The sequence below is a fragment of the Chiloscyllium punctatum genome, chromosome 11 (genome assembly GCF_047496795.1).
Source record: "Chiloscyllium punctatum isolate Juve2018m chromosome 11, sChiPun1.3, whole genome shotgun sequence".
Lineage (NCBI taxonomy): Eukaryota > Metazoa > Chordata > Chondrichthyes > Orectolobiformes > Hemiscylliidae > Chiloscyllium > Chiloscyllium punctatum.
The window spans coordinates 61,839,814-61,858,399 of NC_092749.1; the positions used below are offsets into that span (position 1 = coordinate 61,839,814).

General features: G+C 38.6%; 1 protein-coding gene across 3 annotated transcripts in view; it reads left to right on the forward strand.

Annotated features, from left to right (window-relative positions):
* Nucleotides 1-18,586, forward strand: part of sptbn1 (spectrin, beta, non-erythrocytic 1) — a 289,393-nt gene that overhangs the window by 31,104 nt on the left and 239,703 nt on the right. For 2 of the 3 annotated variants that reach the window (XM_072580913.1, XM_072580911.1), the window contains exon 2: nt 7,750-7,827. The exons of the other annotated variant lie outside the window; for it this stretch is intronic. The gene's annotated coding sequence lies outside the window, so the exon portion shown is untranslated. The remainder of the gene's footprint in view (nt 1-7,749; nt 7,828-18,586) is intronic. 3 annotated transcript variants of the gene reach the window in all.

The following is an 18,586-nucleotide window of genomic DNA, read 5'->3' on the forward strand; positions in this document are numbered from 1 at the left end:
ATAAACTTTAAATTCAAACGTTCACATACTTCTAAGTGCTGTGATGTTGATTCTGTGCCCACATTCTGTTTCTAACAGAGTACAGATGAGCAGTTTCTGAAAAAATACTTCATAGTGTGTGAATTTTGCAAAAGCAAGCTCTGAACTAATATTTTATAAAAAGCTCTTTCTCTCATTTATGTAAAATCATCATGATATGGAATTTAAAATGGAGAATCAGCAGTAAAATAAAATTAGGGTAGGTTGCTCTGCCAGCACTGCCCCGAATCACTGTACATGTCTTGAATATACCAAGAATTAGTGACTTAGAAATTTCCCTGCCTTGATTTCAATGTGTACTGGCCAAAGAATAATAAAAGATTATTTATATTCTTGGTTCCAAATTCTCACCTGGTCTCTGGAAAGCACATCGTATTTCATCTGGTGTTTACTGGCCCTCTAAAGTCTATCCCTTATCTCTCTCAAACCCACACCCCATGCCAGCCCATGACCCCTCAGACTGTTCATGCCATCTCTGTATTGCCCATGCACATGCACGTGAATTTCCTCGAGTCACTCACCCTGTATGTATTGTGTGTAGTCCTCCAAGCAATATCAATGGAAAATATTTGATTTTCATTTGGGGATAAAAATTAATGTATCATCTACTGAGCACTTGCATGCCTTTTGAGACTAAAAGAAATGCATGCTGCTATTTTTCTTTGGCAGGAGTGGTTGGGGGAAGGAATAAGACTTCTAATACTTATGATCCTGTTAGCTTCGTCGGCAAACCAGAAACTACATCAAAGAGGCAATCTGTTGTTATAATGTCTTGAAACTGCCATTCATTCTTTGAATGGGATACCTACTGTGCTGAAACTTATTAGTACATAAACCTCAGTCATTGTTTGGACAGCTCTGGCTATTATCAAAACCAGATTGATAATCTAGGAAGTGAGAACAGGTGTTTTTTTTCCCCAACAATATTATGTCAAATCCAAAATTAAATTCCAGTTTTTCTGTCCAAGTTGAAAACATATTTCTTCATTTTGTGTCAGTTATATAGCACCACTAAAATATGGGACATTTTGTAATATTTTTCACTACTTTGTGGTGCTTTCTCTATTCCATTGGTCAATGTAGCATTTAACTTGTATTTACAATACAGTTGTCAATGATTGGTCTGCATTAAACTTACCATATATCACATTAGAACACCATATAGTGACAAGGTAAAAACAATGACTGCAGATGCTGGAAACCAGATTCTGGATTAGTGGTGCTGGAAGAGCACAGCAGTTCAGGCAGCATCCAAGTAGCTTCAAAGCTACTTGGTAGCTGCCTGAACTGCTGTGCTCTTCCAGCACCACTAATCCAGAACCATATAGTGACAATTGAGTGTGTGCAAACACTTCCCATTTACCTGTGAGTGCTCCAAACATGATCATGGTTTTGATTTTCTTTATGAACCATCAAACCTTGTGTGTTTTTAATAGGCTTCCAAAATTCTGATTTTTGTCTATCATTCCAAATGAGAAACCTGACCTCAGTGGGGGCAGGAATATATTTTGCACATGAGGTATTTCCAACATGCAAAAATGAAGGGGAATGTGGGGAAAAAAATTAAATTGTTTCCAAAGAACGTTGAAGTATGGCAATTAGCGTCCAACCACACTCCTCTAAACAAAAGGCAAAAATTTAGACCCCAATTTGGGAAGATTCTGTGAACATCCATTAAGTTTGTAAGTAAAGTATTCCAGAAATGCTTGTTGTCTTAATACTTTACATTTTTGTGAAAGGCAAAAATCTCTTTGGTTGACATGTTTTAATGTAGATATCTTTGCTGAAGCTATTTGTTGTATGGTGGATTATATAATTCAAATTGCTTGCACTGCTGTTTGGTTACCACGAATCATTAATGTCACATCCTTTGAAGGAAAAATTCAATAGATAATATTTTAACTTTTAAAGTGTTTAAATCTGGAACTTGATTATGTCAATGTGAACTGCATTTGAAATAAATGGAAGTGTAGAACTGCTATGACTTAGCTTTGCTAAGTTTGTCTTTGGAAAGCTTTGACTTATGAACTTTAAAGTGGTCAATAGTAGAGTTTTCAATTTCAGGTACCTAATGTCAGGGCTCAACTCTTGGAAGTTAGATGAAAAGTGTTCTCATATGCTTTCATTGTAGTCCTCACTTCAGAAAAGCGCCCTTTGTCACCAGTGTGATATTTTTACAGTTTGACGCTTTCTGGTGCGAGTAGAATTGTTAATTTTGCATCAATCATTGCTAGTGTTGGGAAAAACTGAAATGAATTTGAAATCTTTACAGCAAGGATGAAAGCATCTAATCTAGTGCACCTCCAAATGCTTATTTTTTTAAAATCTAGTATAAATTAATACTTCACAGGACTTAAATCTATAAGTGGGAAGATTGAATGAAAAATGAGCATTCAATAGAATTGAAGATTTTTTTGCAGCTCTTCGAATTGTTGAGGTTATAAATTCATTCTTTGGTTGAACGCACTGAACAGTTATATAAACGTGAGATGACCCTAAAAGCGTTGTCGATCTAACACTGCAGTAGAATGCAAGACTGTCCGTGTACTCATTCTGAAAATAAAGCAGCTGTTGTTAAGAGGAGTATTCATTGAAAAGCAGAATATGAGGTTAGGCAAAGAGCCATTTTGATCTGTGAAATGCGGCAGTATTCAGTGGTAGTACGAAATGGGTTTCAGTTCCCAGGGAAGAATGCATTTGTATTTCTTTAAAGTGTTCTGCATTGCACTTTCATCAACTGGAAGTAACCCACTTGCTGTGTCAAAAACTAAATGGGTTAAATCTGCCCTTGGTTGAACAAAGGACAATGTAATGTGATAGGATTCTGATTATGGAATACACTGCATTGATAGCATCCTCATTAATATTATCATCTCTACAAATATAAGAAATAAAGAGATTGATTTTTTTTAAAACAACGTGGTGAGTTTGGAGGATTTAACATAATTGATGGATGACCTTTTGCTTCTACCTTACTAAGGTTTGCTTGCTCCAACAACAGAATGCAAAAATACAATGCATGTGCAGGAGCAGGAAAACCCGAGCTGTGTACACACAAAATGGCAGATCAAGTTGCAAAGGCCTTTTTAAAAGAAGAAAAAGTACATGTGGGATCCTTGGCTTTTTTAGTAAACATACAAAGCAGGAGTAGGACACTCAGTCCCTTGCACCTGCTTTGCTCAATAAATTGGACTCCCCCTTGATAACCCTTCAATTGTTTGCTTATCAAGTATCTACCTAATTCTGCCTTAAAAATATTCAAGGATTCTTCTTCCACCATTTGTTAAGGGAGAGAAGACTGAACTCTCTGGGAGAGAAAAGAAATCACCTAATCTTGTTCAGTTGAGAAAGTGGCAGTTTTTCAGCAGAAGCAAAATATTTGTGCCTCTGGCATTTTTGAATGAATGCTCCTTCCTCAACTGAGATAACAAAGTTTTGATGATGTTTCCAAAACACTGCAGCAATTTGTGTGTTTTTCTTAATTGCATCAAAAACGTTCCTTGGCTTTCTTTTGGATTATTTTCATCTGTGCAAGAACAAAAATTGGAATTATATGTTTGAGCTGTTGAAGTTTACTCTGAAGCACAGTGTTGAAAAGGATTTGACTTTTGCAATCTCAGACAGTGTACTAAATTACACTTTCAACATTGGAAAGCTTATTACTATTTCTCGTGTAGAAAATTGTGCGTAATCACATTTTTGATACTTGGCATTCCAAATATGCATTAGATCATGGGTGTATATGTTGGCTAGATTAGAATTAGTGATCAGAATGTGTCCAAGGAGTGATGATGGATGACAATTTCATATTTTTTTTGGCATTATAGTGACAGAATATAACTGCCAAATCTGTACCATAAACTGAATGCCTTGAATTCTTTTTATACTTGATTGTTTTTACACAGGGATGAAGTAATTTACAGCTGTTAGTTTCACCTCACTGTGGCCCACAAAAAATAGTGCATCTTCGAAATCTTTATCACATAAGAACGTGTGAATTAGGAGCAAGAGTAATCCACTTTGACCCTTCATGCCTGCTCTGCCATTTATTAAGGTCATGGATTTTCTGATTGGTCCACTTACCCTCCTATTCTCCAGTAGCCCTCTGCTGTATTGCTTATCTCATTTTTCCTTAAAAATGTTCTAAGAATCTGCTTTCACTGTCTTTTGAGGAAAAGGGTCCAAAGATTCAGAACATTCTGAGAAAAAAATTATCTTCATCTTTGTCTTAAATGGGCGATCCCTTACTTTTAAACTGTTCTCCCTTAAGAGGAAACCGCCTTTCCACACCTACTCTGTCAAGGCTATCACAGAATCTTGTGTTTAAATCAAGTCACTTCTTACTTTCCTAAACTGCAACGCATACAAACCTAGCCTGCCTGACTATTCCTCATAAGAAAACACATCTGTTTCCAGGAATTAGTCTCGTAAACCTTTGCTGACCTGCTTCCAATGCATTTACATCCATTGTCAAATAAGTTGATCATTACTGTATCCATTATCTCAGGTAAGGTCTCACCAATGCCCTGTATAAATGAAACATAACCTCCATACTTTTGTATTCACTACCCTTCACAATAAATAATAAGATTCTTATTCTAATTATTTGTTGTATTGGCAAACTAGACTTTGTGAGTCATGAGCTAGGACATTTAGATCTCTCTGTATCTGAGTCCTGCAGTCTCGTCTTTTAAATGATATGCCTTCTTTTATTATTTCTGCATTTTGATCTCACTTTTTCCCACATTATTACTGCATTTGCCAGGTCTTTCCCAATTCACTTGATCTATATTCTTCTACAATTTGTTGTGAGGATTTTTTTTGAAAAGTAATAAATGAACGTTCTTGCCCAGTATTTTGGGCGGCACGGTGGCTCAGTAGTTAGCACTGCTGCCTCACAGCGTTGGGGACCCGGGTTCAATTCCTGCCTCGGGCAACTGTCTGTGTAGAGTTTGCAATTTCTCCCCATGTCTGCGTGGGTTTCCTCCAGGTGCTCCGGTTTCCTCCCACAGTTCAAAGATGCTCAGGTTAGGTGAATTGGCCATGCTAAATTACCCATAGTGTTAGGTGCAGGGGTAAATGTAGGGGAATGGGTCTGGGTGGGTTGCTCTTCGGAGTGTCGGTGTGGACTTGTTGGGCCTTACGGCCTGTTTCCACACTGTAGGGAATCTAATAGAATGAGCAAATCTCCCTGCTAAGATATTGGTCCCTTTCTAGTTTATGTTAGACCCATCCCTTTTGAACAGATCTGTTCTATCCCAAAAGACATTCCAATTGTTTAAAAACTTGAATCCCTGAACAATACATCAGCTCTTCAGCCATTTATTTTTCTCCTTTAGCTTTTGTTCCTTCCTTCATTTGAGTTTGGCATTGGGAGTAAACCAAAAATTACTACTTCTAACGTTCTACTTTTTAAATCTTCTACCTAACCTCTTAAATTCACTCTGTACTGCTTTAATCTTTTCCCTAAGAATGTCATTCCTACCAATGTTTCTTTAGATTAGATTACTTAGCGTGGAAACAGGCCCTTCGGCCCAACAAGTCCACACCGACCCACAACCCACCCAGATCCATTCCTCTACATTTATCCCTTCACCTAACACTATGGGCAATTTAGTGTGGCCAATTTACCTAACCTGCACATTTTTGGACTTTGGGAAGAAACCGGAGCACCTGGAGGAAACCCACGCAGACACTGGGAGAATGTGCAAACTCTTGAGGCGGGAATTGAACCCGGGTCTCTGGCGTTGTGAGGCAGCAGTGCTAACCATTGTGCCACTGTGCCGCCCACAACGTGTACAATAATTTCTAGCTTCTCAATCTTGCCTTTGACAATATGCTTGAAATGTTTAGCAACATACTTAATCCTTGCATCAAGAAAGGTACAAACCATCCTAAATTTACGCTCATTACCCTGGCAGGAGAGTCCTCTATAGCAATAATTCTATTAAATCTTGTCAAACTCTGCCTAACATAAGAGTCATTCCAAGTGTCCGATAACTAACCAGCCCTTCCATTTTCCTCGGGGAGACTATTTCCTTCAACAGTTCCAAAAACTGATTATCTATTTGATTGAGGAATAGCCGCCAGAGACTTACAAACTACCTTCTCACCTTTCCCGACAGTCACCCATTTAACGGATCCTGCCGTGTAATAACTTTTCTAAATCTACCAGCCATCTCACTCTGTACCTTATATATGGCCTTAATATCATTAAGCCTAAAAAACCAGATGCTTCATTAACACCTTTATATATAAAATAAACTAGCTTTCATTACCTCCAGAAAATAATGTTAAAATGGAATATATATATATCTCACATATATCAAACATATAATACTTAAATACAATCAATCATTTAGCTCATTAACTGAGTTAGAATGACGCCTCTTCAGTAAATTCCTCAAAAAAAAATCTTATCCAGAGCTGACCATGTGTAGGACTCTCTCTGGAATGAAAATACAGCTCCTCCTTATTTTGAACAAACTGTTCAATTTTCAAATAAAACCTTTGAAATGTTAAAAAAGACCTCTAAAACACATATAATCTTTTTTAAATTTCTGAATTTAGAATAAAAGTTATCTCAGCTATTTGCTGTAGACCCTTAAAAGCTCATTTTTTAAAAAAAAGTTTTTTTTAATGTTGATGAAATCTTATTTGTAAAATATAATGACTGCAATAACTGTAAAATAAAAAGTACTAAATCTTTAAGTAAGTCTGCAATCTCAAGAGCAGCTGCAAGATCCACGAGAGACAGGAGAAATGAAAATGACTACTGAACTAAACGTTGTCATTTCACCTTTCATGCATTAGCAAGATATATTACTAGGATCAGCCAGTGTGTACTTTTACTCCTAAATTCCACAAATCCTAAACATGACAGGTGCACTTTGTTGACACGTATCTGTGTGCCAAGTTCAAAATCGATGCATTACACTGTACTAAAAGGTAGATCCAATTTTGGATTCTTTGTTCAGTCTCTGAATGCAAGATACATTTTACTGGAATTTTAAAATGCACATAGGTGGTGACAATCCTAATTGATTTTTTCCTAAAATTAATTTGTTTGATGTGAAATGACTGTAGTATCTTAAACAACTGAAAAGGATAACCTATGGGTGTCCATGTTTGACCATTTGGAATGTATTGTGGTAGTGACGCATGACTGTCACAAAAAAGGAACATTCCAGCCTTCTCATAATTGGGTATCTAGCTTTTCATTTGAAGTAACCTGAAATGAATTGTTGCAATATTTGGTCTGGATAATTTGCGTATGTGGTCTGAACTTGCCCTTTGTGTAATGCCATGTACTCTTGATCTGTGGAAGATGAGGAGGCTCAAACTAATGTTCTGACAACATGAATTCAAATTCTACCAGGGCAGCTGATGGAACTTCTGATCCAGATTTGTTTTCATTTAAAACTATTCTTAGTAATAGCGACTGTGAAACAGTTTTTTGATTGTTGTAAAAGTCCATCTAGTACAATAATATCCTTCAGAAGAGGAAATCTACCATCCTTACCTGGTCTGGTCTACATGAGACTACAGACTAACAGCAATGCCCAAACCCAAGAAGGAATTTTAAAAAGTAGTGATAACTCCTCTTCGGGGTAAGTTTAGGAAGTATTGTTCAGGATTTATCATTGTGCATTACTGGCATCTGTGTAATAACAATTGGCTAAAATGCATTTTGCATTCATTGCTTTTTAGAAATCATCCTATTGGCAATAAGTCTCAGCTCCTGCTTGAACATAAAAACAGCAATACTTGCTTTACTTGTTACCAGTGGTAAGTGAAAATATCAAATTTGAAATGAAGTTTTAATTCAATTAAACATTTAATCCAAAGAAGCCTTTTTCAGTTTTTCATATACTTTATAACATATCTCACAAGTGCAATGCACACTGTTAATGATCGTGCCATATTTGGATCCAGGACAAGGTGATGGAAATGTTTTTCACCAAATGGGTCTTAGTGTTAAAGTTTTGCAAGGCAATTGTATCTTACTATGAACAACCTAACTGTCATGAGAAGGAAGAACAAAGGCATATTAATTTTTTTAAGTTAAAAGATGTTTTTTCTTCTCTCCCCACATTTTCATATTGTGTCTTCATCTAACATCTGCATTTAAAGTGAGCCATTCAACATGATGATTGCTGTTGAAGTCCTAACTATTTGGCATTCATGCATTAGGCATGTGGAGATTACATTCTTGATGTGTCATATATCCATTCAATAAATGTGTAGTCATAATGTATATCTGTCACTCAATACAAAATAGCTGCATAGCACTTCAGGCAGGATTTGAATATTTATTTGCCAGTCCTTCCTGTTGTACATTCCCATATATTCTAATTACAAGGTTAATACTTTTACTCTCATAATTTTATATATAATGACTGATCCTTGTCAAACTGGATAACTAAGACCAAGAATGAATGTAATTCATTAGGTTTCAGGAATTGCTTGTCTATAATTTATCAAATCCACTACCATTCCATAAATTACTCAAAGTGCTTTTGTCAAACGTCAGCAACTTTTATAGCAATGGTAAAATGTTTGAAATTCATTACTCTGATCCTGGGATTACTTTCTCTAGTTTATTTCATACTAGAAACTAACTGTATTTCATGAACCTCTGGACTTTTGCTGGCCTGAATTCTGGCTAATATGAAGTTACTTTTAAAGTTTGAGGGCTAAGGTCAGTCTGATCTATTTCACAATTGGACATTTTCTCTTGCCAGACAAAGGGTATCAGTTATAAATGAAATAGCTGCCTATCTCTCCATACTCTGTCCATACTTCGGAAAATCAGATTACAGTTCTATGATTCTCCTCCCAGCTTACAGTAGAAGCTGAAATGGAAGGATCCTCCTCAGAAAGCAGTACCATGCTGGTCTGAGGCAGCAAAAGAGCTTCACCGGGACTGCTTGGAATCACTGGACTAGGCCATATTCAAGAACCCAGCAGACAACCTATATGACAACCTAGTACGCCACCATTGTCACAGACTTCATTAGCAAGTGTGTGGAGGACTGCATGCCAAAGAAGTCATGTGTACCCCAACCAGAAACCTTGGATGAATTGGGAAATCCACTGGCTACTGAAGACCAGGCTTGCACCATTCAAGTTAGATGACCCGGACCTATTTAGAAAATCCAAGTTTTCAGAGATGTCTAGAGGCAGTACCGGACCAAGTTAGAGACCCAAACCAATCGTACAGACTCCTGCTGCCTTTGGCAAGGCCTGTACAAAATAACGGGATACAGAAAGAAGCAGAGCAAGGTTGTAGACAAAAACCCAACCCTCCCTGATGCGCTCAATGTTTCTATACTCAGGTTGAGCAGAATGCCAGTGGTGCGGCATCACCTGCTCTGACAGTTGCGGATGCACATGTTCTGTCTGTCTGCGGATGACAGATCAATCTTCTGAGAGTCAACCCAAGGAAAGCAGTAGAGTCCCCCAACCATGCACTTATATCTGGTGCGGACCAGCTAGCAAAGGTATTCATGATATTTTCACTTTCTCCCTGCTACAAGCAAAAATCCCCACCTGCTTCTCAGCTGCAAATTGACAATTCTGCTTAAAACTGCATAAAATGGCTTTTAACCCTGCTAAAGCTGCATGATTGACTTTTCCACGGTCTGTTTCAATAAAGATTAGCAGACAATGCTTCCTTTACAGCATAGAAATAACTAGAATAGGTAAGACACTATTGGCCATCCTAACTGACCTTCAAGTGCCTGTGCAAAAACTTGGTTCGTGAGATAAGAATGGCTTAAGTTTTGGAAAACAAAGTTGGTTCCCAGGAAATATCATGGGACTAAGTTGCTGTCAATAAAACCATTCCGTTAATTAATTGATACAATTTTGGCCTGTACCTCTCTTTAAGAAAAGTATTAAAATGTCTTTGTTTTAAGCCATGTGCCTCTGAGGAACATGGAAGTGTTTAACCTTTGTGTTTCTGGATGATCTGTGCCTGGCCATGTAAGAAATAAAGTATAAAGTCTTAAAGGACCAGACCGATTGCGAGTGTTTATTGACCGCTCTCGGAACAGAGAGAGACCCCCCAGGTCCAGATCTTCAGAGCTTTGGAGGTTGACTGGGTGACCTTGTTGAGTTTTATCAAATCAGTAGTAACATAGATAAGGTGAATGACAAAGGTCTTTTCCCTAAGGTGTGGTAATTCAAAACTAAGGGACATATTTTTAAGGTGAGAGGAGAAAGATTAAAAAAAAGACATGAGAGGCAACTTTTATACACCAAGAGGGTTAGTGTATGGAATAAACTGCCAGAGGAAGTGGTGGATGTAGGTACAGTTACAATGTTTAAAAGGCATCTGGATAAGTATGTGAACAGGAAAGTTTTGGAGGGATATGGGCCAAACGCAGGCAGATGGGACTAGCTTAGCTTGGGAACATGGTCAACATGGACTAGTTGGACTGAAGGGTCTGTTTCCATGCTTCGATCTCCTGCAATTTGCCTAACGGTGAAACAGATCCACAGTGGATGCCATTTCCCTCTCCCTGCTTTTATCCCTGGAACATCTGGATAACAGGTAAACCTGTCGGGATCTTACTCACTGACTACAGCTCTTCCTTCAACACGATAATCCTTTCCAGACTAATCTCAAAATTCCAAGATCGAGGTCAGCTCCGCCCTCTACAACTGGACTCACTGATTCCTGACCCACAGATTGCAATCAGTGGAGCTAAACAACAGCACCTCTTCCACAATAATCCTCAACATTGGTGCCCTGCAAGGATGTTCCCAGCTCCCTACTGTACGCCCTGTACTTCTATGACTTGTAGCCAAGTTTCAAATACAGGAAGGAGATAGAGGGCTTGGTGTCATAGTGCAATGATAACAACTCTCAAAGTCAGCAAAACAAAAGAACTGGTCATTGACTTCTGGAAGAAAGGAGGAGGACATGCTCCTTTACATTTGTGGAGCTGGGATGGAGAAGGTCCTCGAAGTGATGATAACCGACCATCTGTCCTGCCTCTCACATCAATACGACAGTCAAGACAGCATAATAATGTCTCTTATTCCTCAGGTGGCTTAGGAAATTCATCATGTCCATAAGGACCCTTACCAACATTTACAGCTGCACCATACAAAGTAATCTATCCAGGTGCATAACAGCCTGATACGGCAACTGCTCTGCCCAGGACTGTAAGAAACTAAAGAAAGTTGTAAGCTCAGCCCAGGTGAGCTAACTGAAGCTAACCTCCCATCCATGGACTCCATTTACACTTCTTGTTGCTTTGGAAAGGCTGCCAAGATAGTCAAAGACCTATCCCACCTCGGCAATGCTCTCTTCCAACCTCTTCCATCAGGCAGAAGATACAGAAGTTTGAACATAGACACCAACAGGTTCAAGAACAGCCTCTTCCCTGGCATTATTAAACTGTTGAATGGGCCTCTCTAACTTCAAATAATATTGATCTTGCTTTGTGCCTTGTATGACTTGTTCTGCTCTAAGTACCCTATGATCGTAGTGGTGTGCCACAAGGATCTGTTTTGGGACCACTGCTGTTTGTCATTTTTGTAAATGACTTAGGACGCAGGCATAGGTGATGAATTAGTAAAGTTGCAGATGACACTAAAGTCAGTGGAGTAGTGGACAGTTTGAAAGAATGTTACAGGTTGCAGGGGGACTTGGATAAACTGCAAAATTGGGCTGAGAGGTGGCAAATGGAGTTCAATGCAGCTAAATGTGAGGTGATGCACTTTGGGAAGAATAACAGGAAGGCAGAGTACTGGGTCAATGGGAAGATTCTTGGTAGTGTGGATATGCAGAGGAATCTTGGAATCCATATACATAGATTCCTGAAAGTTGCCACCCACATTGATAGTGCTGTTAAGAAGGCATATAGTGTGTTAGATTTCATTTGTAAAGGGATTGAGTTCCAGAGCCACAATATCATCCTGCAACTATACAAAATGCTGGTGCGACCACACTTGGAATATTGTGTACAGTTCTGGTTGCCATATTTCAGGAAGGATGTGGAAGCATTGCAAAAGGTGCAGAGGAGATTTACCAGGATGTTGCCTGGTCTGGAGGGAAGGTCTTATGAGGAAAGACTGAGAGACTTGGGTTTGTTCTCAATGGAAAGAAGAAGGTTAAGAGGGGATTTGATTGAGACATACAGGATGATAGAGGATTAGATAGGGTAGACAGTGAAAGTCGTTTTTTCCTAGGATGATGACGTCAGCATGTATGAGGGGGCATAACTACAAATTGAGGGGTGATCAATTTTAAGACAATGTCAGAGGCAAGTTCTTTACTCAGAGTGGTAAGGGCATGGAATGCCCTACCTGTCAATGTAGTCAACTCAGCCACATTAGGGAGATTTAAACAATCCTTAGATAAGCACATGGATGATGATGAGTTAGTGTGGTGGGGGGGGGGGGGGGGGGGGGGGGGGGGGGAGGGAGAGGTGAGAATAGCTCACAGGTCGGCGCAACATCGAGGGCCGAAGGGCCTGTTCTGTGCTGTATTGTTCTATGTTCTATGATCAGTATATCCTTGTGTGCTATAATCTGCCTGTACTGCTCATAAAACAAAGCTTTTCACTGTACTTAGATATTTGTGACTACAAAACATCAAATCAAATCTAGAAAGCAATGATTCCCTTTTCTCAACCTCAAGATTTTTATACCTATCTGGGTAGGAAATTGAAGTATAGAAGGTCATAACTTGGCCTGACTCTTCAAACCGAAAATAGCAACCAGAAATCAACCTGGCTGAAATAACAAGATTATCCTTTGATCAGTGTTAAAATTTATTTCCTTAATGTAAAATAAGGTATTCAGTGAATTGTTCAATTTTGATACATGTACTAATTTTCAATTCAATGTCAATGTTGTGGGCATCTTTGAGGCTGATGTGCATTATCGATTGCTAGTTACTTACTTGCGTGAGTAGTGATAGGAGGCTTGCTTGGTCATTTTGGAGAACTGTTAAGTTTTGACTGTGTTGGTGTGGGATGAAGTTCCTGTTTAGGATAGACTGGGTAAGAATAATTGATTTCTTTCTCTAAAGGCAGTTGGTTATGATCATTATAACATTTTGATCACTTCATTGTCACTTTTACTGACACCATCTTTGATTTCTAGATTTTTAAACTGAATTAAAATTCTTAACCTCTGTTTTTATCTCAAAATCACTGGATTGTTAGTTGAAGCCTCTAGGTTCCACATCTCATAACATTCCCTTGTACCTGTTAACTTGTTAAGATATTCTTAATTTCACCATAAGTCAACATTCTGTCTTGATGGAGATGGCCATTGCCTGGCATTTAAGTGATGTGAATATTCCTTGCCATGTTTAAGCCCAAGCCTTAATGTTGTCCAGGTCTTGCTGCATTTGTACATGGACTGATTTCGTATCTGAGAGTCATTAATTATAGTGGACATAGGCATATTTGATGAAAATTGCACTATTACCAACCTTATGATGGAGGGACAGACATTAATGAAGCAGCTGAAGGTGGTTGGCATAGGACATTTCTCTGAAGAACTCCTGAGGGGTGTCCTGCAACTGAGATGACTGGCCTCCAACAGCCACAGCCATCTTCCTTTGTGCCAGATATTGGATATAACTACATTCCAGTTTTACTAGCTCCTTGATGTCAAGGTCAGTCACTATCACCTCACCTCTAGGATTCAACTCTTTTGACCATGTTTGAACCAAGACAGGAATGAGGTTGGGAGCTGAGTGGTCCTGATAGAACCCAGTCAGAATATCAGTGAGCAGGTTTTTGCTGAGTGAGTGCTGCTTGATAGCAGTATTGCTAACACCTTCCATCACTTGACTGATAATCAAGAGTAGACTGAGAGCAATAATTTTATCTCTCCACTCTGCAGGCACTCTGCCTCTATTCCTGATGAAGGGCTTTTTCCCGAAACATCAATTTTCCTGCTCCTCGGATGCTGCCTGATCTGCTGTGCTTTTCCAACATCACTCTGATCTAGACACTGAGAGCAGTAATTGGCTGAGATGCATTTGTCTTGCTTTTTGTGTCCAGGATGTATCGGGACAATGTTCCATTTTGTCTGGTAGATGCCAGTGTTCTAACTACGCTGGCTAGGGAATGTGGCTAATTCTGGAGGACATCTTCAAGATTATTAACACAATGTTATCAGAGCCTTTGCAGTAAGTATCCAGTGCCTCCATCCATTTCTTGCCATCACATAAAATGAATTGAATTGGCTGAAGGTCGGCACCTATGATGGTGGAGACTATGGAGGAAGCCAAGATGAATCATCCACTTGATGCTTCTGGCTGAAGATTGTTGTGGTATCTTTGGTATATTTGCATGGCTTTTCCCTTTGTTTATGATTAAATGTTGGAAAAGAATGTATGAAAGGGTTTGTTTTAGTATTTTAACTATGCAAAGCTATCATTAATTTCAAACTGGAGTTGAATGACAAATTTGCAAGCAATAATTCTGTTATTAATGTTGCAATTTTTAAAATAAACTGTTAAATTAGTTAAGTCCCAAATTAACCCTTTAGGTTTAGGCTCTGAAAAGACCTATTTCTTCCAGGCTTTGGGCATCACCACTAAAATCTTTGGAGGTCCATTGAAATTTTAAGTAATGTACAACTCATCAAGGTCAGTGACAAAATGGGAGCAAGTGAAGCAACATGGCTGAACATATGGAACATCTCTCCCTTCTTCAGTGGCTTAGTGATCATGCAAGTTTATGACAATGGCAGTGTGTACAACCCTGAGGTCCTAGTTATCACTGAAGAAACTCAGCAGAACGGTTTTCTGAATGGAGTTTGCAACATAGCCATCATGTGCCTGCAAATTGGTTATCCAAACATTACCTTTGTGCCACATTCCATCATCAACAGCTGCAGGTGGGGGCAGCCTGAATTTGCAGAATGTCTCATGGGTCTGCTGATGTCACTGCATATTTTACTGTATGTGATTTGTTTTTTTTTGTATATCAAAGCCAAAATATTATCTTTTGGTTTCTATCCTTGCCAATTGTTAATCTTTTGTTTCTGGTCATGTGATTTTTTTTGGAGAAAATATTAACAATTTAGCAGGAAGCTGGTTGGGTCAGCTCAGTTCAGTTAATGTCATTATTGGCCACCTTCTGTGTTGACTTAAAATGCCTGTGTCAGTTGATTAATTTTAGTATTTACGTGGCAAAATAAATCTCTTTTTTAGCTAAAAGAAATCACTGGCTCCCTATGGATTACCATTAAGTTGTAGAATAGTCCTTCCCGAGGTTCAACACAGTGTGTTTAATAGTAATAACAGAGTTCTGTTTCAACAATCCCCTACATGTAATTTTGCAACAGAATTAGGTTCTCCATTCCACACCTTAACTGAGTTAAAATCACACAATACCGGGTTATAGTCCAAACAGGTTTATTTGGAAGCACTAGCTTCTTCATCAGGTGGTTCACAGGAACAGCGCTCCAAAATCTAGTGCTTCCAAATAAACCTGTTGGACTATAACCTGGTGTTGTGTGATATTTAACTTTGTACACCCAGTCCAACACTGGCACCTCCAAATCATGATATCTTAAGTAATTATCCCATCTCTAAACTGCTTTAGTCTGATTTATTCTGCTGAGCAGAATACGCTCAGAGATCAAACATTGTACAGTTCTGCTCCATATGATTTGTTGAAACATCGGGTAATGCATTTGACAGAGAAAGAGGTAGATCTTAAAAAAAAACTTGCATACATTTTAATTCCTATCAACAATTAATTGCATTTCAAGTTGATAGCCTTGACTCATTAATAGCATTTCACCTCTGACCCCAGGGCATATATGTTCAAGTTCCTTTCCAGAGATTTGACCATATAATCTAGGCTGAGGTTTCAGTGGAGGATTGCACTTGTTGGCAAAGTTGAAGCCCTTAAGGCTCAATGTGACTGTGGCAGCCTGTTTTCAAAAATGACAAGAAACAGTGAATAATGGTTAACAGTTACTTTTCGTATTGAAAGAAGATATACAGCCATTTTTCCAGGGGTAATTTCAGAACCGCTTTTTTAAATGACTTGGGCTTTAGTAATGTAGCACGCAATTCCACAATTTGTAGGTGACAGTTTGAAAGTGCTGTGAACTGTCACAGAAATAGTGACGGACTTAGACTGGTGGAGTGGTTAGAAAAGTGATAGGTAAAATGTAACCAGAAAAATGTGGCGTGATACATTTTAATAGGAAAAGAAAGGAGCAGAAATATAAACTGGAGAGAACATTTCTGAAAGGAATAGAAGTTTGAGTCTGTTCACCATGAAGAAATAGCAAGGCATCTAGATAGAAATTGTCCTATTGGGAAGACGCAACATGGGTTCATGAAGGGCAGGTCATACTTAACTAATGTACTGAAATTCAATGAAGATATTATGAACACAGTGGGCAGTGGGGACCCAGTAGGTGTAGTGTATCTAGATTTACAAAAGGCATTTGACAAAGTGCCGCACAAAAGGCTGCTGCATAAGATTAAGATGCAAGGTGTTACGAGCAATGTATTAGCATGGGTAGAGGATTACTTAACTAACAGGAAGCAAAGACTGGGGTAAATGACTGCTTCTCTGGTTGGCAATCAGTGACAGGTAGTATGCCTCAGGGATCAGTATTAGGACCACAATTATTCATAATTTTCATAGATGATTTGTAGTTGGGCACCACATGTAGTGTGCAAAGTTTGCGGATAACACTAAGATAAGTGGTACAGCAAAGTTTCAATATACTTTAATTGCTGTTTAACTGTGAGCACCTATAAAGCCTAAGATCCCACCTGCCCTTTAAACACCTTTCTCAATCTGGCTTCAATGATTAGTGCACATGTACCCCAGACATTTAGAACATAAGAACTAGGAGTAGGCCATCTGGCCCTTTGAGCCTGCTTCTCCATTCAATAAGATCATGGCTGATCTTTTTGTGGCCTCAGCTCCACTTACCCGCCCTCTCACCAAAACCCTTAATTGCTTTACTGTTCAAAACATTATCCGTCGTAGCTTTAAAAACTTAGAGGAAGCCTCAACTGCTTCATTGGGCAGGAAATTCCATGGATTCACAACCCTCTGGATGAAGAAGCTCCTTCTCGATTCAGTCTCAAATCAGCTTCCCCTAATTTTGAGGCTATGCCCTCTTGTCCTAGTTTCACCTGCCAGTAGAAGTATCCTCTCTACTTCTAACTTATCTATTCCCTTCATAATTTTATATGTTTCTCTGAGATACCCTCTCATTCTTCTAAGTTCCCATGTATATAGTCTACTAAGTCTCTCCTCATAAGCCAATCTCTTCAACTCCGCAATCAATCCTCCTCTGCATCCCCTCCAGTGCCAGTACATCCTTGCTCATGTAAGGGGACCAGAACTGCACACAGCACTCCAGGTGTAGCCTCACCAGCACCTTGTTCAGCTGCAACATAACCTCCCTGCTTTTAAACTTGAACCCTTTACCAATGAAGGACAAAATTCCATTTGCCTTCCTAATTACCTATTGCACGTGCAGACCAACCTTCTGTGATTTATGCACAAGGATGTCCATGTCCTTCTACAGAGCTGAATTTTTTTTTACCATTCAAGTAATAGTCCTTTTTTACTGTTATTCCTACCTATTTATTAACATTGTACTCCATTGGCCAGATCTTTGCCCACTCACTCAAACTATCTATGACCCTTTGCAAAGTTGCACAGTCCTCTGCACACTTCAACTATGAGGGTAGATTGGAGAAATTAGAATAGTTTTCTTAGAGAAGAGGTTGAAATTTAATTTGAGAGGTGCTTAAAATAATGAAGGGTCCACACAGAGTGTTTGAGAGGCAGGGGCTATATATTTAAAACGAGCAACTAGAATCTGGGATGCATTGCTTAAGAGTGTTTTGGAGGAAGATTCAATTGTAGCTTTTGAAAGGGAATTAGTTATGTACTTATTAAAATTTAATATTAAAAGAAACTGTGCAAAGGAAGGGAGTGATCTAGTTGAATTAGTCTTGTAGACATCACTGTTTTGAATTATTTCGTTTTATACAGCAACTATACTGTGATTCCTTTCTTTCTCCTTTGCATTGTTTCATTTGAGAGATGATGCTTTCACTGCATTTCCTGGATGGAATCTGCCCATAGTTACTGGCATATTCTGGGGTGGCTTTTCAGCCACAAATAATACGTGGGTGGATTCAACCAATGTTAAATGGGAAGTAAGCTTCAACCAGAGCATAGTGTGGTGAAAGTAATGTGAAAATAGAATATGCAAGTTGATTTCTTACATTAAGTGCTCTTTAGTCATTCATTGGATGTAGATTGCTTGCAATGTCCTAAGAAATATGCTTTGATGTAGTTTGATTTAAATTATTCCAATTTCTTGCTTGCTTGGTTTTCAGTGGTAGCATGGAAAAAATAACTTTAGTATATTCGTAAAAGTAAGGTTAGTTAAATTCTAGTATGTTGTATGATCCTTTATTGCATTATGTAAGCATTTTAATGTCAACATCCATGAGAAAAAGCTGTAAGAAATGGGAGTACATTTTGAAACCTTGTGCTTTACTATCATGCTTACTTCA